Genomic DNA, 13,195 nt, shown 5'->3' with positions numbered 1-13,195 from the left:
CAAAGTCATGTGACTCGTAGAGTGTCACTCCTGATAAAAGAGTTGAGACATCTTGGAACGTCTATGAGTACTAAAGAAGTTCAGAAACAATTTACTACAGTAACCACTCCAAAAGTGATTAGTACACAGATAAAGCTTGTTACGTTAGTTCCGGAAACAACTAAGAATGTTCATACACCTACTCAGGCTACTACTCTAGTTATGACTTCAAAGGGGATGAATGCTACAACAGCGACGACATCCGTGGCATCTACGACATTTGTAAATACAACGCAGACATCTAATATGACATCTTGGACCTTTAAGGATGTGATTAATGTAACCCAGAAGCAAATGTCAAAAATAGAGCCTAGTGTGAACAGCAGTAATGACATTGTTGAAGTTAGAGAACAGAGGATAGAAGAGAAGTATGTAGAGTCATCTATGACAGCTCAGAGGACTATTTTAAACATAGATAATAACTTTGTTGACTCTGATCAGACACCAGAGTACATGATTGGCGATCAAACGCTGATGCCATTATTACACGAAGCTGTCACGGACGTGGATGAGGATGACGCGATAAAGATCGAATTGGTGGAGGAATATCCATTTTAAATATCTCATATGATTATAATCCTATTATTTACCTCTGTTTTTGCTTGCGTAGTTTGTAGTGTTGATTTTGTTTTGCTATTTCGAGACTTTGTTTAGTCTCAAAAGGGGGGTATGGCAACAAAATGAACAATATGATTAATGGACAATATGATTTCTAATTTCACATAGAAGTGTTCTTATATGATTTCTAATTTCACATTTTTACTTATAGAAGTGTTCTTATTCTGTGTTTGATGTTTTAATTTGTATCTGTTCTGTATGCAAAAGATACTGGTTTTCTTGTCTTTCATTCTAGAACATATTGGGGGAAGACCACTATGAGGGTGGTGGATTGTCGGGGACTCCAATGGGCTGAATGGGTTCAGACAATTCAAACATGAAAATACGAATGGCCTGAAGAACTCTGAACGTGGACTGGCGATACAACATCCCGAGTCAAGACGTCATCGATACTACACCGGAGTCAAGGCTGCTGAGAAACTGCAGCGTTATACAGTCTTATGTCTTCTCTTAGATGTTACATTAGTATTCTTAAAAATGAATTGTCTTTTTGTGTATTACATGCTTGGCAAATGATGGTTTCTAAATATAATGGGGACCTCAGATGTTTTCTTTTTCTCGATGTTTAGGGACAGTGGGGTAGGCAGGAAAAAGGTCCATAGAAAGGTGCGATGGGTCGACCAGCCTGACTTTGGACATTGTTTTGTTTTGATTTGCTGAGAGTTCCATATGTATTTGCTTAAGTCATTTCCGCACACAAATTGTTAAATTTCCTCATTTCAGTATTATGAAGTACTACGTATGGTCGCCTTGGCAGAGGGACCGTGAGAGAATTTTCCTGTCTGCATTGTTTAATGGATATTTCAAGAAAGATTAGCTGCCTGACAGGTTTTTCACTCTCACTTTTATACTCCATACAGTTGTTTCAATGGTAAAAGGGGCGGGTTGTTAAATGTGTCATGTTAATACACCTGTATGTCTCTTCTTTTATTTTTTCGAGACTTTGTGTAAGTCTCGAAGGGGGGAATATGTGGTATATTTTCAAGTCTTGCACAAAACAGTGAGACCCCTAATTGTAAACTTATGAGTAAGAAGCATGCGTGGAGACATATGATCATATGATATGACCGGGGGATGAAAGATAACATGTAGGACAAGGGATCCATACAGGGTCATGCAATATGTCCAGGGGCTGAAAGATAAACATATAGGACAAAGGAGCCATACATGGTCATGCGCTCAGCTCAGATGTTACATGACATGAACACATTATAAGGAGGCGCGAGAGCCCCGAAGTGCAGGACTTTCAGATTTGACTTGAGACCTCCGGACGTTCTAGACGTTCGTTATGACATTTGTTGCTTGTTTGTAATAAACTCTATTATACCAGCAAGAACAGTGTCCGCGGAGCATCCTTCCTCATCACTTCAACAGCACTGTCGCAGGAAAGATACGACACTGGCAGGGGAGATACAATGATCAAGTATGTTGTTCACCCAGGGCGAGGCTCAGCCATTGCACTCCGGTTGTGCTGACCCCTGTGAATTCCCCAAATGTGGGAATCTCAACTGCATAATTTCTGTTAGTGGGGGACTGCGTTCGCGCTCTCCCCTGATCATTATGTCCAAGTTAAATGAAAGGAGTCCTCGGCTGCGATGGACTTAAATGTGTTGCGCAGCATGCTAATATCCAGCTTCCTAGTCAGTGTTATTGCGGCAATGTTCATTCTGATACTTTTGCAGTATGTCCAGAAAAGTGGCAGTGTTGCTGTGCAGCAGTGACTGGTGTACGTTGTGAACCTGTGTGTTGAGCAATGCCAGTTGCATCCAACTCAAATGTACCTGGCAGGGGAGATACAATGATCAAGTATTTTATGACAATCATTTTTTTTTAAAGATAAAAACAAATACAGATTAATACCAACCACATTCTTGAAAAGAAGCATTATTTTGAAGAAAAAAAGATGTATGTAACAAATAACCAACTGAGTAGAGATTGTCAACTGTGAGTGTATTGTAGTAACACGCTTCAAGTGTCAACCCAAACTAGCCAAATTTTTCAGAATGTGTGACAACATCAAAGGACGATGACATCACATCAAAGGACGATGACATCACTGTAATACATTAAACGATATGTATGAATATTCGAAATGGTATATGGAAAACTAAATTTATTAAATTCTTATGTTGTTCACCCAGGGCGAGGCTCAGCCATTGCACTGCGGTTGTGCTGACTCCTGTGAATTCCCCAAATGTGGGAATCTCAACTGCATAATTAGTGGGGGACTGCATTCGCGCTCTCCCTTGATCATTATGTCCAAGTTAAATGAAAGGAGTCATCGGCTGCGATGGACTTAAATGTGCTGCGCAGCATGCTAATATCCAGCTTCCCAGTCAGCGTGATTGTGGCAATGTTCATTTTGAGGCCTTTGGATTCTTTTGCAGTATGTCCAGAAAACTGGCTGTGTTGCTGTGCAGCAGTGTCTGTTGTACGCTGTGAAGCTGTGTGTTGAGCAATGCCAGTTGCCCGTGATCCCCATGACAGCAAGAAGTGGGTGTGGTCTTTTGGATGGGACCAAATCATTTGTGTGTACTCCTCTCCGAGGTTGCTCTTTCTTTGTGGAAGAAATGTATTCTAAACCTTCTTCCATTGCTAGCATGCTTTGGTTTAAGGTTTTGTGCGGTTGCTGGGCTGTGTTTGCTTTCTTAGATGCTTGCCAAGGTGAGCTAGTGCTAAAGGCACTGAACTCTAGGATTTTGCGCTGTTGGAACTGTCAGCCAGAGTGCTGTGTCTGAGAATGACCACCCTGTCTCTGACGCATCCAAATCATACTTACCTGGCAGGGGAGATTCAATGATCAAGTATGTTGTTCACCCAGGGTGAGGCTCAGCCATTGCACTCCGGTTGTGCTGACCCCTGTGAATTCCCCAAATGTGGGAATCTCAACTGCATAATTTCTGTTAGTGGGGGACTGCGTTCGCGCTCTCCCCTGATCATTATGTCCAATTTAAATGAAAGGAGTCCTCGGCTGCGATGGACTTAAATGTGTTGCGCAGCATGCTAATATCCAGCTTCCTAGTCAGTGTTATTGCGGCAATGTTCATTCTGATACTTTTGCAGTATGTCCAGAAAAGTGGCAGTGTTGCTGTGCAGCAGTGACTGGTGTACGTTGTGAACCTGTGTGTTGAGCAATGCCAGTTGCATCCAACTCAAATGTACCTGGCAGGGGAGATACAATGATCAAGTATTTTATGACAATCATTTTTTTTTAAAGATAAAAACAAATACAGATTAATCCCAACCACATTCTTGAAAAGAAGCATTATTTTGAAGAAAAAAAGACGTATGTAACAAATAACCAACTGAGTAGAGATTGTCAACTGTGAGTGTATTGTAGTAACACGCTTCAAGTGTCAACCCAAACTAGCCAAATTTTTCAGAATGTGTGACAACATCAAAGGACGATGACATCACATCAAAGGACGATGACATCACTGTAATACATTAAACGATATGTATGAATATTCGAAATGGTATATGGAAAACTAAATTTATTAAATTCTTATGTTGTTCACCCAGGGCGAGGCTCAGCCATTGCACTGCGGTTGTGCTGACTCCTGTGAATTCCCCAAATGTGGGAATCTCAACTGCATAATTAGTGGGGGACTGCATTCGCGCTCTCCCTTGATCATTATGTCCAAGTTAAATGAAAGGAGTCATCGGCTGCGATGGACTTAAATGTGCTGCGCAGCATGCTAATATCCAGCTTCCCAGTCAACGTGATTGTGGCAATGTTCATTTTGAGGCCTTTGGATTCTTTTGCAGTATGTCCAAAAAACTGGCTGTGTTGCTGTGCAGCAGTGTCTGGTGTACGCTGTGAAGCTGTGTGTTGAGCAATGCCAGTTGCCCGTGATCCCCATGACAGCAAGAAGTGGGTGTGGTCTTTTGGATGGGACCAAATCATTTGTGTGTACTCCTCTCCGAGGTTGCTCTTTCTTTGTGGAAGAAATGTATTATAAACCTTCTTCCATTTCTAGCATGCTTTGGTTTAAGGTTTTGTGCGGTTGCTGGGCTGTGTTTGCTTTCTTAGATGCTTGCCAAGGTGAGCTAGTGCTAAAGGCACTGAACTCTAGGATTTTGCGCTGTTGCAACTGTCAGCCAGAGTGCTGTGTCTGAGAATGACCACCCTGTCTCTGACTCATCCAACTCATACTTTTTTAGCCACGACTCCAGGCAGCAAAGACCACCATCCACTGTGACTCACGTGTCTTTCAGTGCAGTGTCAAATTGAGCGACTTGCCGCTCGGTTTGCGTTGGTATTTGTTTTTCCACAAGGTAGGAGAAGGGTGCACCGTTCCCAGCGGCACTGCAATACCGGGTCGATGCGTGGAGTGAATGGAGCAAGCCCCTTTTTCAGCTCCTGATGCTAAAAATCCGTTTAATATGTTGTCCCCTTATAGAGGACATATCAGATATTAAACTGATAAGAACAGATTTTTTTTTTGAAAATATTTATTGACACCTCATTTCAAACACATTTCATAAAAAACTTCACATACATACAAGTAACACTTTTAAAATACAACAATTCAAACAATAAATAATGCAATCTGTAAAAAAAACATCTCGGCCAATAAAAGCAATTCAATTAGGAGACATTACAGATAAAATTGTCATCAGTTAAAGTGTACATTAAAGGTTTCATCTTGTGTATGTCCATGTGTGTTGAGTGTCCATATTAAAGGTCTTTTAAATGGAGTGCAGTTGTTAAAATGCTCTCTTCCATTGCTGTGCAGGAGAGGAGTGAGTCCCTACCAAGGGTGACTCATTCCGCTCCCCCAAACAGATTGGGTCTCTCAGGATCCTGTGGTGGTGCTCAGAGGAGATCCCCACCCTGTTGCTCCTTCCTACCTGCCTCACCCGGAGAGTCAGGCCGCTGCTGCCGTGACCTTTTATTGTGTGGCTCCGGCTCCTTCATCCGAATGGGCACAGAGGCGATTCTTCTTTGTGGCTCTGATCTTGGCATGCCGCGTGTAGCTTCGACCGCCCGGACCGTCGCCACTGCCATTTGGATCACAGCCACGGGGGGGATCTGCTTGTGCTTCCTTGCTAGCAAGTTTCTGGAGGTCCACATGGCGTCTTTGATTGTGGCTAAGGTGAGCCACTGTTTGACAAAGTCAGATGCTGGTAGTTGCTTCTGTGGGCTCACCCCATACAGCACCAGCTGTGCTGTGAGGACCTCCCTTGCTGGCAAGTATGGGAATTTTAAGGAGCCGGCCATTGCCCACTGGTCCACGGCAGCGCTGCACTCCCAGAGCAGATGCCTCACCGACTCAGGCGCGCCACAACCTGGTCGGGGGCAAGTTGAGTGCGCCGACATGCCCCGGGAGTGCATCACGGACCTGACTGGGAGGATCTCGTGAGCCACCATCCATGACAGGTCCCGGAGTCTGTTTGGGAGAGCAGAATGGTTTACGTTGCGCCAAACTGTTGAGGGCTCGCCGAATGCGAGCCCGCGCACTGGACTCACTGGTTCCCTCTCCTGCACAACAGAAATCAGAGAGCGGTGGTTAGTTAAAATCTGCAACTCCTCGTGCTCAAGCTTAAAATGTCTTAAAAATGACTGAATAAAATCGTAGGCTGGGGGTAGGCTAAAAGACACGGGTATTCTAAGATCAGTGGGTAAAATCTTTAATCTCCTGAGGTAGAACCCCATCCAGAACCGTGTCATTGCTGCAGTCTTTGGGTTTCTGGATGGGGTTGTAGCAGCTTTGATGTGAATGGCCGTGTATCTGCTCCCTAAAAACAAATGGAGGTCCGGCACTCCTTTTCCTCCTTTCTCTTTCGGCTTCTTCATCACGCTTCTCCTCAGACGTTCCCACTTGGACCCCCACAGGAAATAAAACATGGCTCGTTCCAAGTCTAAAAGCACTCTTCTGGGTGGGATAAAAACAGAACTGATCAGTAAAAGCAAGGGTAAAATCACTGCTTTGATGATTAAAACCTTTCCTTCTAAAGTCAGTCCCCTAAGTCTCCAGTACCCCAGTTTTTGCCTAACTTTCCCTACCATGTCTGGCCAATTTGTTTTCCCTCCCCCGTCCCTGTCAAATTTGACTCCAAGTATCTTTTGGTCGGTCTGGGTCACAGTCAGGGGGAGTCCTGTCGTCTCAGTCGCTGTCCAAGGTCCATAAAAGTGGGCTTGGGTCTTGCTTCGGTTCAGCTTTGACCCAGAGGCCCGTCCAAACCAGTCAGTCAAGTCCAGCGTCCTGTTGACAGATAAAAGGTCAGTGCATAAAATGTTGATGTCGTCCATATATAAAATACATTTTGTTGTGAGTCCCCCACTCCCTGGTACTCCCACCCCATTGATTTGTTTGTCCCTTCTCAAGACCTGTGCCAGTGGTTCTATACAAATAACATACAGAAGGGCAGATAACGGACAACCCTGACGGACACCGCAGTGTATATTGACTGCTTTTGTCAGATGCCCGTTAACAATGAATTTGCTGGTGATGTTCCGGTACAGCAATCCCACCCATGCTATAAACCTCCCTGAAAACCCCATTTTTTGCAGTACCTGGAAAAGGTACTGGTGCGAGACCCGATCAAAGGCTTTCTCAAAATCTAAATTCAGGACTAGAAGTCGGATGTTTCTGTCTCTCGCATAACAGATGGTGTCTCGGATCAGTACGAGGCTGTCGGTGATCCTCCTCCCTGGGACGGCACAGGCTTGATCCGGGTGAATCAGCCCTGTTAAAAACAAAGACATGCGTGATGCTAAAAGTTTACTAAAAAGTTTACAGTCAATGTTTAAAAGAGTGATAGGTCTCCAATTTTTCAGGTCAGTCTTGTCTTTGTCTTTGTGAAGGAGAGTCACTATCCCTACTCTAAAACTGTCAGGAAGTCGGTCAAGTTCTTCAAAATCCATAAAAACAGCGAGCAAGTCAGGTGCTAAAATGTCCCAAAAAGTCAAATAAAATTCCAAGGGAAGCCCATCTTCTCCTGGAGACTTCCCTTTTTTAAAATTCTTTATACAATTATTTAACTCGAAGATGTTAAAATCTTGGGTTAAAAGCACACTGGTGTCTATTTTTTTTTCGATGAATTTTAAAACTTCCTCCATGGTGTTTTTTTCAACTTGCTTCTTTTCGTACAGTTCACTGTAAAACTTTTCAATTGTTAATTTAATTTCTTCTGTTGTGTCTGCTGTGCATCCATTTTCTTTTTTAAGACTTAAAATGCCCCCCCCCTTTATTTACAATTTTCTTAAAAAAGTATCTTGTGCACTTCTCTCCCTCCTCTATTTCCCTCTCCTTGCTTCTTAAAATGACACCCTTGCTTTTAAATTCTGCTAAAACTGACATCTCTCTTTTAATTTCTTTTATTTCATCATTAAAATCCATCCCTTGTTGGTTTAATTTAAAATACCGCTGTAGTCGTTTCTGCAGTCCCAACATGCGTCTGTCTTCCCTATCTTTCTTCCTCTTACCTACCTGTCTAAAGAAAGTCCGGGTCCTTCCCTTCACCATTTCCCACCAGTGTGCACGTGTATCGTAAAAGTCTTGAAGGGTCTGCCACTCTTGGTACTGCTCCCTATACTGGCTAACTATCTCCCTATCATCTAAAAGGGAGCAGTTGAGTTTCCACAGACCACTTCCTGCTGTCACACCAGAAGGGAGTGAGAGGGTGCAGGAAAGCATTGCGTGATCGGAAAAGAAGACGGGTGTCAATCTAGCATCGGTTGGTGGGCAATCACGTGATAAAATGTAATCTATGCGAGAGGCTCTGGTGCCGTCACCACTGAACCAGGTGAAGCCCTCCTCTCTGGGATGCATGATTTTAAAACAGTCCAGAAGTTTAAAATCCCTGCATATATCCTGTAACAAAACGGATGTTTTGTCGACTTTAAAATCTTCTCCTGCTCCTTTCCTATCATTCCTGCTTAAAACACAGTTCAAATCTCCCCCTACAACGAAAGGTGCCCTACCTAGCATGTGGAACTGCAAGTCTTCTAAAAGGTCATACCTGTCATTTTTGTTGTTAAAACCATAAATATTTAAGACATTAAAATCTTTTCCCTTAAAAGTCAAGTGTGCTAAAAGTGCCCGGCCATCTCTCACCACAGTGCTGCCCTTCACCAAGACTAGAGGGTTTTTGATTAAAATGGCCACTCCATCATTTTTGTTCTCGTTTGATCCGCTCCATATTGATTGTTGTGGCCATAACTCCTTCCTAAAACCATAACTTGGACATAATGATCAAGGGAGAGCGCGAACGCAGTCCCCCACTAATAGAAATTATGCAGTTGAGATTCCCACATTTGGGGAATTCACAGGGGTCAGCACAACTGGAGTGCAATGGCTGAGCCTCGCCCTGGGTGAACAACATACTTGATCATTGTATCTCCCCTGCCAGGTAAGTATGAGTTGGATGAGTCAGAGACAGGGTGGTCATTCTCAGACACAGCACTCTGGCTGACAGTTGCAACAGCGCAAAATCCTAGAGTTCAGTGCCTTTAGCACTAGCTCACCTTGGCAAGCATCTAAGAAAGCAAACACAGCCCAGCAACCGCACAAAACCTTAAACCAAAGCATGCTAGAAATGGAAGAAGGTTTAGAATACATTTCTTCCACAAAGAAAGAGCAACCTCGGAGAGGAGTACACACAAATGATTTGGTCCCATCCAAAAGACCACACCCACTTCTTGCTGTCATGGGGATCACGGGCAACTGGCATTGCTCAACACACAGCTTCACAGCGTACACCAGACACTGCTGCACAGCAACACAGCCAGTTTTCTGGACATACTGCAAAAGAATCCAAAGGCCTCAAAATGAACATTGCCACAATCACGCTGACTGGGAAGCTGGATATTAGCATGCTGCGCAGCACATTTAAGTCCATCGCAGCCGATGACTCCTTTCATTTAACTTGGACATAATGATCAAGGGAGAGCGCGAATGCAGTCCCCCACTAATTATGCAGTTTAGATTCCCACATTTGGGGAATTCACAGGAGTCAGCACAACCGCAGTGCAATGGCTGAGCCTCGCCCTGGGTGAACAACATAAGAATTTAAAAAATTTAGTTTTCCATATACCATTTCGAATATTCATACATATCGTTTTATGTATTACAGTGATGTCATCGTCCTTTGATGTGATGTCATCGTCCTTTGATGTTGTCACACATTCTGAAAAATTTGGCTAGTTTGGGTTGACACTTGAAGCGTGTTACTACAATACACTCACAGTTGACAATCTCTACTCAGTTGGTTATTTGTTACATAAATCTTCTTTTCTTCAAAATAATGCTTCTTTTCAAGAATGTGGTTGGTATTAATCTGTATTTGTTTTTATCTTTAAAAAAAAATGATTGTCATAAAATACTTGATCATTGTATCTCCCCTGCCAGGTACATTTGAGTTGGATGCAACTGGCATTGCTCAACACACAGGTTCACAACGTACACCAGTCACTGCTGCACAGCAACACTGCCACTTTTCTGGACATACTGCAAAAGTATCAGAATGAACATTGCCGCAATCACACTGACTAGGAAGCTGGATATTAGCATGCTGCGCAACACATTTAAGTCCATCGCAGCCGAGGACTCCTTTCATTTAAATTGGACATAATGATCAGGGGAGAGCGCGAACGCAGTCCCCCACTAACAGAAATTATGCAGTTGAGATTCCCACATTTGGGGAATTCACAGGGGTCAGCACAACCGGAGTGCAATGGCTGAGCCTCACCCTGGGTGAACAACATACTTGATCATTGTATCTCCCCTGCCAGGTAAGTATGAGTTGGATGCGTCAGAGACAGGGTGGTCATTCTCAGACACAGCACTGTGGCTGACAGTTCCAACAGCGCAAAATCCTAGAGTTCAGTGCCTTTAGCACTAGCTCACCTTGGCAAGCTGTTTCTGCCTCTAAGAAAGCAAACACAGCCCAGCAACCGCACAAAACCTTAAACCAAAGCATGCTAGCAATGGAAGAAGGTTTAGAATACATTTCTTCCACAAAGAAAGAGCAACCTCGGAGAGGAGTACACACAAATGATTTGGTCCCATCCAAAAGACCACACCCACTTCTTGCTGTCATGGGGATCACGGGCAACTGGCATTGCTCAACACACAGCTTCACAGCGTACACCAGACACTGCTGCACAGCAACACAGCCAGTTTTCTGGACATACTGCAAAAGAATCCAAAGGCCTCAAAATGAACATTGCCACAATCACGCTGACTGGGAAGCTGGATATTAGCATGCTGCGCAGCACATTTAAGTCCATCGCAGCCGATGACTCCTTTCATTTAACTTGGACATAATGATCAGGGGAGAGCGCGAATGCAGTCCACCACTAATTATGCAGTTGAGATTCCCACATTTGGGGAATTCACAGGAGTCAGCACAACCGCAGTGCAATGGCTGAGCCTCGCCCTGGGTGAACAACATAAGAATTTAATAAATTTAGTTTTCCATATACCATTTTGAATATTCATACATATCGTTTTATGTATTACAGTGATGTCATCGTCCTTTGATGTGATGTCATCGTCCTTTGATGTTGTCACACATTCTGAAAAATTTGGCTAGTTTGGGTTGACACTTGAAGCGTGTTACTACAATACACTCACAGTTGACAATCTCTACTCAGATGGTTATTTGTTACATACATCTTTTTTTCTTCAAAATAATGCTTCTTTTCAAGAATGTGGTTGGTATTAATCTGTATTTGTTTTTATCTTTAAAAAAAAATGATTGTCATAAAATACTTGATCATTGTATCTCCCCTGCCAGGTACATTTGAGTTGGATGCAACTGGCATTGCTCAACACACAGGTTCACAACGTACACCAGTCACTGCTGCACAGCAACACTGCCACTTTTCTGGACATACTGCAAAAGTATCAGAATGAACATTGCCGCAATCACACTGACTAGGAAGCTGGATATTAGCATGCTGCGAACACATTTAAGTCCATCACAGCTGAGGACTCCTTTCATTTAAGTTGGACATAATGATCAGGGGAGAGCGCGAACGCAGTCCCCCACTAACAGAAATTATGCAGTTGAGATTCCCACATTTGGGGAATTCGCAGAGGTCGAGTCTACAGAAGTGCAAATGTCTACGGTGACTGTAGACCGTAGACTGTAGACTCCCAATCAGATCGACGCATTCCACTGTAGACAGACCGGTTGAGCCCTCCTGTTGGCTAGCTAACTGTGGGCTCAACCCTCAAACCCTAGACTCTGATTGGTTGTCTACAGGTTGAGGGTTGTAGACTACCAATCAGACACGCTTTTCTTTTTCTACAGCACAGTTAGCTGGAGGGACGTGTTGTTATAGTGAGCTAACAGGTCTATTGACATGTCACTAAGTCAACGCGACCGTTATTGTGATTCTGGTTAGAAATTATTAATTAGTTTACAAAGTTAAATCAAGCCTGTCTCTTTCTTGTCGACTTTTTAATCGTTTGCCGGAACCTGGACGTCTTGTTAGCGTTAGCGTCAACTAGCTAAACGTTGTTTACAGGTAAGTCAATGGTTAGCGTCTCTCTCTCAGTAAACTCTCATTTAAATGATATATTTCTTTTGTTATAACGTTATAACGCATTTCTCTTGTTAAACCTTACCTGCTTTTCAAGTCCCAACGTACAACAGTAGACCTATGGACCGGGTCAGGTAAATAACATTAGGTGAAGATTAGCATCTCTCAGTAAAACCTCTTTTGAATTATAACGTTAGTTTTTATTCCTTATACCCACTATGTGGATACTGTAGTGTATAAAAGAGCATTAGCTTGAAATGTCACTTGTTGATGTGCTACTAACTATTACAGTGTGTGGACCATAATCTAATACATCTATCTAATATATCTAATACATCTATCTTATATATTTAATACATCTAATAATAATATGTGAATACTGTAGTGTATAAAAGAGCATTAGCTTGAAATATCACTTGTTGATGTGCTACTAACTATTACAGTGTGTGGACTATAATCTAATACATCTATCTAATATATCTAATACATCTAATAATAACGTTTGCCTTGACCTAACATTATATGTTACCAACCATTTCAAATCTTGACCTCCAAATCTATTTGGCATCCAAAAACAATTCATCACTCATTAATGAATAGGTAATTAACTCCTATCCAGTGTTTCAGAGGTGAGGGAGACTGTAATCATTTTTGCCTGTTGTCAAAATACCATGGTATTCAACATAGGAGAATATAACAACTACAATGGTTTCTCTCATTGTGTTTTTTGACTCCAGTTTTATCGGTAAGACAAATCTATGAGCCAAAACTTTGCCAAAGGTAAGAGAAGTTAAAAAGTGGATAAAATGACAGATGCATGGGAGTCAGTATTGTAGGCCCAGGAGTTATGAGTTATGAGAAGAAGCTGTAATTAGGGTTTAGCAGTTGTCATTATGCTCTGACACTTCCTCCTCTTCCTTGCTGTGTGCTAAAAGGGTATCAATACCTGTTATATATATTAACATTAATTTTTATATTAGTGATTAATATATCATTATAATACAATAACAATCATATTGTTGTTGCTGCTGCTGTTGTTGT

At 42.6% G+C, this 13,195-nt stretch overlaps 1 long non-coding RNA gene, 4 other non-coding genes and 6 pseudogenes across 5 annotated transcripts; 4 read left to right on the top strand and 7 right to left on the bottom strand.

The window, feature by feature from the left end:
- Nucleotides 1–2,047: 2,047 nt before the first annotated feature.
- LOC119499282 lies at nucleotides 2,048–2,211 on the top strand. Its single transcript, XR_005209364.1, has one exon. It is a non-coding gene; the product is annotated as a U1 spliceosomal RNA (small nuclear RNA).
- Nucleotides 2,212–2,777: 566 nt separating this feature from the next.
- On the top strand, nucleotides 2,778–2,906 carry LOC119498792 (annotated as a pseudogene).
- A 522-nt stretch (nucleotides 2,907–3,428) lies between these two features.
- Nucleotides 3,429–3,592, top strand: LOC119499219. The gene has a single exon (XR_005209349.1). It is a non-coding gene; the product is annotated as a U1 spliceosomal RNA (small nuclear RNA).
- Nucleotides 3,593–4,158: 566 nt separating this feature from the next.
- Nucleotides 4,159–4,287, top strand: LOC119498788 (annotated as a pseudogene).
- A 654-nt stretch (nucleotides 4,288–4,941) lies between these two features.
- On the bottom strand, nucleotides 4,942–5,116 carry LOC119498952 (annotated as a pseudogene).
- Nucleotides 5,117–8,841: 3,725 nt separating this feature from the next.
- On the bottom strand, nucleotides 8,842–10,941 carry LOC119485641. The gene is made up of 2 exons (XR_005206321.1): nucleotides 10,512–10,941; nucleotides 8,842–9,130 (listed from the first exon to the last, which is right to left on the bottom strand). It is a non-coding gene; the product is annotated as an uncharacterized LOC119485641 (long non-coding RNA).
- LOC119499266 lies at nucleotides 8,860–9,023 on the bottom strand. Its single transcript, XR_005209359.1, has one exon. It is a non-coding gene; the product is annotated as a U1 spliceosomal RNA (small nuclear RNA).
- Nucleotides 9,546–9,674, bottom strand: LOC119498840 (annotated as a pseudogene).
- On the bottom strand, nucleotides 10,241–10,404 carry LOC119499123. Its single transcript, XR_005209316.1, has one exon. It is a non-coding gene; the product is annotated as a U1 spliceosomal RNA (small nuclear RNA).
- On the bottom strand, nucleotides 10,936–11,064 carry LOC119498834 (annotated as a pseudogene).
- A 565-nt stretch (nucleotides 11,065–11,629) lies between these two features.
- LOC119498864 lies at nucleotides 11,630–11,775 on the bottom strand (annotated as a pseudogene).
- Nucleotides 11,776–13,195: the final 1,420 nt, after the last annotated feature.

Source organism: Sebastes umbrosus, chromosome 1, assembly GCF_015220745.1.
Source record: "Sebastes umbrosus isolate fSebUmb1 chromosome 1, fSebUmb1.pri, whole genome shotgun sequence".
NCBI classification, from domain to species: domain Eukaryota; kingdom Metazoa; phylum Chordata; class Actinopteri; order Perciformes; family Sebastidae; genus Sebastes; species Sebastes umbrosus.
Note: the sequence above shows the minus strand (reverse complement) of the source record. Positions and strands in the feature narration are given on the sequence as shown.